The sequence below is a fragment of the Zonotrichia leucophrys genome, chromosome 2 (assembly GCF_028769735.1).
Source record: "Zonotrichia leucophrys gambelii isolate GWCS_2022_RI chromosome 2, RI_Zleu_2.0, whole genome shotgun sequence".
NCBI classification, from domain to species: Eukaryota; Metazoa; Chordata; class Aves; order Passeriformes; family Passerellidae; genus Zonotrichia; species Zonotrichia leucophrys.
The window spans coordinates 13,006,871-13,014,049 of NC_088171.1; the positions used below are offsets into that span (position 1 = coordinate 13,006,871).

At 38.7% G+C, this 7,179-nt stretch overlaps 1 long non-coding RNA gene across 1 annotated transcript; it reads right to left on the minus strand.

Annotated features, from left to right (window-relative positions):
* Positions 1–327: 327 nt before the first annotated feature.
* On the minus strand, positions 328–3,247 carry LOC135443025 (uncharacterized). The gene is made up of 4 exons (XR_010438766.1): positions 3,135–3,247; positions 2,889–3,043; positions 2,660–2,756; positions 328–429 (listed from the first exon to the last, which is right to left on the minus strand). It is a non-coding gene; the product is annotated as an uncharacterized LOC135443025 (long non-coding RNA).
* Positions 3,248–7,179: the final 3,932 nt, after the last annotated feature.

Consider the following 7,179-nt stretch of genomic DNA (forward strand, 5'->3'; position numbering starts at 1 on the left):
TACAGGAAGTATTCCATTTTGACAAGTTCTTCTTAGAACTTGGGCTTACTAACTTCCTCTTTTTGGTTTCACAGTTTATTCCAGTGTGCGTGTTACCATAGACACAGTGGGTTGTTTCCATGGGAACACGTGGTGTGCCATAAACAAACAAACTACAGAGCTGGAACTTCAGTTCACAGTCATTATGCTATGCTACGCTTAGCTAAATGTAAATATGAATTAAAAAATGATCTGAAAAACATTTAGCATTTTTTATCATGTATTCAAGTTGTTATTTAAATACATATTTTAATGAAAATCTAGCAAGGCATAGCCATCAAGTCTTTACAGAAATAGGAGATAATAGTTTAAGAAGCTTAAAATCCCAGTTCTAGCTCTTCTTTTTCTTGTATTGTGTAGCTTTACCTCTTGGTTGGTCTCAGATTTCACCTGTATGAAAAAAGAATAACAATATTTACTTGCTTCTGGAAGTCAGATTCAGTCTAGTTCAAAAATTATTTAAAGTAATTGCTGTTTATTATTATTAATATTGCTATTGTTGTTTTATTCTAATATTGAAACTAATTATTTGAATGACAAGACATAATCCAGAATATATTTCTCATAACAGAAGATCTGTAAATTGAAAAAATAACAGTCTCACCTGAAACCACCTGAAACCTTGGCCTAAAACCCACCTGAAACTTTGGCTTAAAAAACGAGTTGTTTATGACCCTGAGTTTCTGAGATCCATAAAATATCAACCTCAACATTTTAAATTATTAAAATATTGAAAAATTGCAATAATAATTGCAAAAGAGAGCAACTTTTTTTTTTTTTTTTTGTGTCAGCTACTCAAGTACAAACTGGACCTGATTCCTACACCAGTCCATTTAATGTAATTTAAAATTATTTATATCTTTGAATTTCAAAGTAGAGGAACCTATTTTTAAGGCCGTCTAAGTATTGGACTTATGTCCAATGGATTCATATGGACTTACATGCACATAGGCTTAGAAAGTCAGGTTTATTTTCTGTGTCTGACTTGACATAGCATCCTAAAAAATAAGGCGCAAACCTTTGTGGTTACTGAGATTGCATAAATGTCACTCACGTGAGTAATATCTGAGAATTTACTTTTAAAGAGTGCCTTTACAGATTGGAAACAGAAGTAGAGTCACAAGAGCATTTATCTTTCAGTGCTAGTAAAAATATACAGATTAAACCCCATCTAGGTAAATAAAAAAAAAAGTGTTATTTTAGCTCTACTGACATCCATGAAGCCATCACCAGACAGTTGAGTGTGAAAAACTCATGTCATCTTGGAAGTCCAACATTAGGAACATCTGAGATCTCCTATCAACCAGCAGAAAAATCACCCTCCCCAGCAGATGCTTTCTGTTTGAAGCAGACAGGAACTGCTGAGCAAGAATGTTGGGTTCTAGCAGGGGATGTGTAAAATTTACATATGTGAGCCAGTCTTGGCTATTGAGAGAATGACACATCTTTTCATTCAACTTCTCTATGATTTTGCTAGTGCAGCATCAGATGATTCTCTCTATTGCCATGGACAAAAAGATGGAGACCTGATATTCTCTCTGAGAGATGGGGGAAGGCAGGCTCAAGAACTTCAGTCCTGTCCATTTCCCTAAACCTGACAGAGATATTGCTCTGGTTTTGGGACAGGATATTAGCCAGAAGCTGTCTCCCAAGCAACCTCTAGAGACAGCTCTTCCAGAGAACGCTGCCCAAGACACTTCCCTTTTCCAGTGTGGTTCCCTTTCTAAAACTTCAGGGACCTGTTTCTCTCAGAGTTACTATGTGTGGCACAGCAATTGTGTTCACTGCTTAAGTGAAAGCTACAGAAGTGTGTGGCTACAGCTCATCAGAGGAGAGTGCATTTTCACCCCATTTCCTGGAGGTTGTGTTGTCACCTCCGGGTGATACAGCCAGAAGCCAAGTCAGCAATCCAGGAAATGCCACTTATAAAGATTGCTCAGTGGCAAACACACAAAAGCAGAGTCTCTTATGTCACTCCTTTACTTAGCTGACTCAATTGAATAAGTTTCTGATTTTTTTCTGATTTGGTGTGGTATCTGTGGGGATAAAGATACTCAAAGCTATGGAGCAGAGCTGTGTCATGCATGTTGTACTGCTCTTGCCTGGAGAAAGGTAATCCTGGTGGCCACTGCAGCTTGTTTGGCAATGGCATCAAGCCTGTAGTGACTATATCTTATTATTCTGCTTTGTCCACACTAGTGCTTTAGAAGTCTTAATATCTGGGGTGGCTGGGTGCCTGTTTTGCTTCTATTTTATTTGTGTGTTGCAAGAAAGAAGAAGAGGAAAATAGGACAGTAGATTGATTCAACCCATGTTCCACTTTCAATTCCTGCACTGCTATGACATTTCAAACTTCTTTTGTCACAGCTGAGCCACATTTCCCAAAACAGTTGTATAACAATAGCTGGTGTCTGGATTTGAAATCACCTGTATACAATGTATTACATTACCCTAAACTTTGTCAAATATTAAAGAGTAAAAATTGCGTAGTTTTTGTTACTGGAAATTTCAGGGAAGTAAGTGCTGTGAAGCTAAAATGCTGAGAAAGCAGAAAGAAATCCCCAAAGTTCTCAAAGTTTACTTTAAATCTCATGAGTCAGTGTGAGGATTCTTGGCTTACCTGAGTACTGAGCAGTAAAGCAACCTTCAGGTTTTCCTTCTGTATTGCACCTCATAAGATAGCCTTGTAAAAAATGGAAGTGCTGCAAATGGATTTTCTTAACCATAACAGGCAGGGAAAGAAAAAAGAAAAGCCATATGCATTTGCATTAAAAGTCTAGAAGAAAATACAAAGGTTTATCTTTCTTTAAAAGCTCTGAAAATGCACTAGATAAATGTGTAACTCATACCATGGCTTGGTAGCACCATGATAGGCTTTATATTAGAATGCCATGAAGAGCAGCTCCCTTTGATGAGATCAGCCCCAGAGGACAGTAGCCCAGTCACAGATGGCTGAGGCAGGGGTCAGGTCTCAGCCCTCTCTCCTGCCAGGTACAGAAGGGAGCTGGGAGACAACAGTTAACCCTCAGCATCCCTGTCACTTCTTACTCATAAAACATTAGGTACTCAAGTGACACATTTGGGTACCTCCCCACCTCACTCTTTCCTTTCTTCCCCACAGCTTGGCTCTGATTCCTCAGAACTGTGGTAAAATTGTCCCTTCCCACTGCCCAGGTGTATCTGACATAAAAAACGAGCTTCAAAAGAGATGTGGGACTTTCACCTGACACTTGCAGCCAACTGTGTCCCAAGCTCACAGGGGCATTATGAGCTCATTGCCAAGCCTAGAATGCCAAACCCTTTCCCATCATGTCCCAGCACAGGCTGGTGGAGGCCAGCTGGGTGTGACCCCACAGCCAGCAGGAGGGCAGGCACAGGGGATGGTGCCCTCGGGGGCATTGTGATCCCAGCCAGTGCTTGTCTCCCTGTTTGCCAGCTGGAATACGCAGAGGCTGAAGTCATAGCTTCAGAACAGGCACTGACATGATTTTAGTGTCATGTACAATCCCCAAAGCAGTGTCAGTTGCCCCTAAAATGGATTTTACTGTTGTATATTAATCAGTAAAAGGAACCTCAGTCAAGATGTTAGCTTTGAGATTGAAATGAAAAATTGAAGAGGTGATAGTGCTGAATAAAAGATGATATTAGCCATAAGGCATTTTAAAGAGATAAGAATACAAGGCTGGGATGTCAGGCTTTAGTGTATTCTGTATCTTGGGATCTTCTACTTATTTGGATAAAACACCTTTGCACAGCAGATGGAATCTGATGTAATCCTGTCATCTGACTGAATGTGCTTGTTTTCCTCTGCTGCTGAGAGCATGTGAATTGCCCCAGCCAGGATCTGGTTGTCCTAATCTGCATAGGGGGATCAAGGTTCCTTTGCTCAAGGATCCTGAATGTTTCTTGCATGACTCACACACTTCTAAGCAGCTAAGGGTAAAGACCTTCTAAAAGACGGAGACTGCTTCTCTACAGAATAGCTGACTGGAAAAGTTTAACTGAAGGTGTCCAGGTGTTTTAAAAATACATATACACGGGAGGGAATCATTCAGTGCTTTTGTCATGAGGAGCACTGGACTGGCAACTCATTCTTCAGTTTGGGCTGCTCTTTAGCATGAGAAAAACCCTTGTTTTAAGAGGAGGAGAGGACTAGAAAGAATTAGTGTACAGCTGTTTACGTGCACTTGGACTTAGTCATTGTTTGTATTTCAGTGTGTGGAGTGATATCCAGCTCCTGCAGCTGAAGCACATTGGAGTTCTGACTTCAGTGGGTGCTGGGTCAGACTGAGCAGGAGAGAAAACAGCAAATCAACATTAATTGAGGTCACCTATGCTTTTAAACAGCAGTGCAAATGGCAGGGCAAAACAAACATTGGAAACATGGCAGTAAAACAGCTCGAGGAAAGAGGAACTGTTCATTCAAGCTAATGCTGTAACTGCCAGACATAGTTTTCAAATAAACTGTCCCTCTTGAATCTGGCAGACAAGATCTTTTGGTTTCACAGGAAGGAGCAATTCTCATCGGAGCAGCTGTAGCCCAAGCTGCAGCAGTGAGGAGACAGCTTGACAAATCAGGCCCTTTTAAGGTTACTGCCATTAAATTAGTCACTTGAAAACACTAAATATCAGCTTGTAAGATGATCTTTTTAGTAGGGAAAGGCCTTTTAATTTTTATTAGAGCAATTAGTCCTTTTATAAGTCTCAAAATAAAATTAATCATTGTGGTAATACAGCATGAAATAGCTCCCCTAGTTTCAGTCAGGCACAGGATTTTCAAGGAGGTTTTTTGTTGTTGTTCATTTGCTTTGAGGGGGTGGTGTCTTTTTCTTCTCCATTTGCAGCAATCTTTAGATGTAAGCATAGGTTTGGAGGCACAGGTCTCAGAAGGCAGTGCTGTGCTCAGAAGGGAAGCTTGCCAAAAAGGGAATTCCTTTGCTTCCCTCAATCACATCTTCTCCTTTCCTCTGAATACACAATAGAGCCCCAGTGCAGTCTCCCATAAGACAGTGAAATGACACATCTGTATAAAAAAAAGAGGTGTTAGAAAGGTATAATTGTAACCCAGTCCCTCCACTGTCTCTTTTTCTCCTCCAAGACTAGTTCTGCTTGGATAAAGAACATCTTTTTCCTTCATTTGCATTTTTAATGTCTTGTTTACCTTTTCCAAGCCATCAGGGTACAGAGCAGTTTTTAAATACTTTCTCAACATATTTTAAAATGTTTTTATTTTGCTGTTACCTTTGCTTATTTTTAAATTAATCCTTCATTTGTGTGTTAAAAATTGCTTACTTTTATTAATGCACACAATCTCTTGTGCAGTACTCCTTGTGTAAGGACAAAGCATCAAAGTCATGCTACAAAATAAAAATTCTCTGATGTCTAAGGCATTGATTTTAGTTTACTCAACTGCAGAAGTTTAAGATGTTATTTAACCACAGCTCTTTGTTCTGTGTTTCTGCTTGACCTCAGTAAGTGGCAGTAATCCTCTTTCTCAGCCACAGCAGCAAGTTGGCATTCAGCTCAGCCTTCAGGTGGCTGTTAACTTAATAGCTGTACTTTTCCCCAAAATGGGTGGAACCCATTTCCCCAACTCTCCAGTGGGAATGGTGAATCTACAAAAGAACCCAGTGAAAGCTTCTGGGCCCAGGAAAAATAAACCAGTGCAGTGAAATTCTTCAGTATTCAGCTGTCAGAAGCCGTGGCCTCTGATCTCACAAATCCTGACATGTGTTCTGAGTACTCTACAAATGAGAAAATGAATGGGATTAATCAAATTCATACAAATAAATACGTGGATGTGCTTGTAGATGCATGACATGATAACGTCAGCAGTTCCATAATAATGGAATTATCCATACACTGCCAAAAGATCTCACTATTTGGGAGTTAAAATCATCTCTATTTTAAGGATTCTTTAAGAGCATATGAAACAACAAAACTGAAATAACAGTCAAAGATAAGGCATCATAATGTGAATATAGTAATGATATTTCCATTTCAATATTTAAATAATAACTTAAATATTGCAGCAACTTGAAATATTTATGCACACACACTCACAACATTTAATAATTGCATCACTGAAGCATCAGTATGGGGTTAATTTTATTTTACTACAGAAATCTACAGCTCAGCTTGCTTTGTGATTAGTGCAGAGAAGAAGCTATTGGAAAGGCTTTAGTGAGTATACTGTCATAACAAAGTAGGAATTTGAGGTCTTCCCAGGCATCTTCAATGCAGTTATCCACATCTTGTCAAACAAGTCCTGCTGTTATTGGAGAGATGTCCTTTTCTGTATCTCTACCTTCAAGAAAACAGTAGATGTCTTCTAGTCTTTAGCAAATAAAAGCTTAATTAGATTTTTGTTAATGCTGATATATACTGCAGGGAAATATTGACTTTAACATTACTTTTCTGTTTTTCTGCCACATTTCAGCTTGAAAACATCCTATTTTTAGCTGATTGTTCCAGTTTTGCTTTATAGAACTCTGAAGTCTTCCATTTTGATAAAGAGAAACAGCCTTTTGTTTTTCGTTTTGACATTTCCAAAACAGATGTTTGAATCTTCTTCCCTCACTTTATGTCTGTGGTACTTGGACTTATTGCATTGGTTTCTTGCTGGACACAAATTCCATATTCTGGCTTGCTTCAGTGCCAAAGGTGATCTCACAATCTCACAGTTTACTTCAGAAATCAGAGCAGTTGATAGGTCTCAGAATGGCCTTCCTAAAGGAGTCTAGGATGTTAAAACATTATTTTCAATATTTTTTTTTCTGTTTGTACAGTAGAGCTTTATAAATTTACTTAAAAGCGTGTCTGATGTGATTACCTTCAAACCTTCAATAGCAGGGAACCTGGTGACTGATCAATCCATCTCTGTGTGCCAGGTTCCTGTGTGCCATGTTCCTACATCCCTCAGTGGCAATGGCATCATGGATAAGCATGTGATGGGTTAAGGAGGTAACTGTATTTCAATGAGATCAAGAGTATTTGATATTTTTTATCACATACTCAGAAACTGTTCAAAAAAAAAAAAAAAAAGAAAGAAGAACTATTAGAAAAATATGAACAAAGTTTTTTTTTTTTTTTTTTTTGGTATGCTGTTCACATGACCAAAGGAAGTGCTTGTCAGTATTT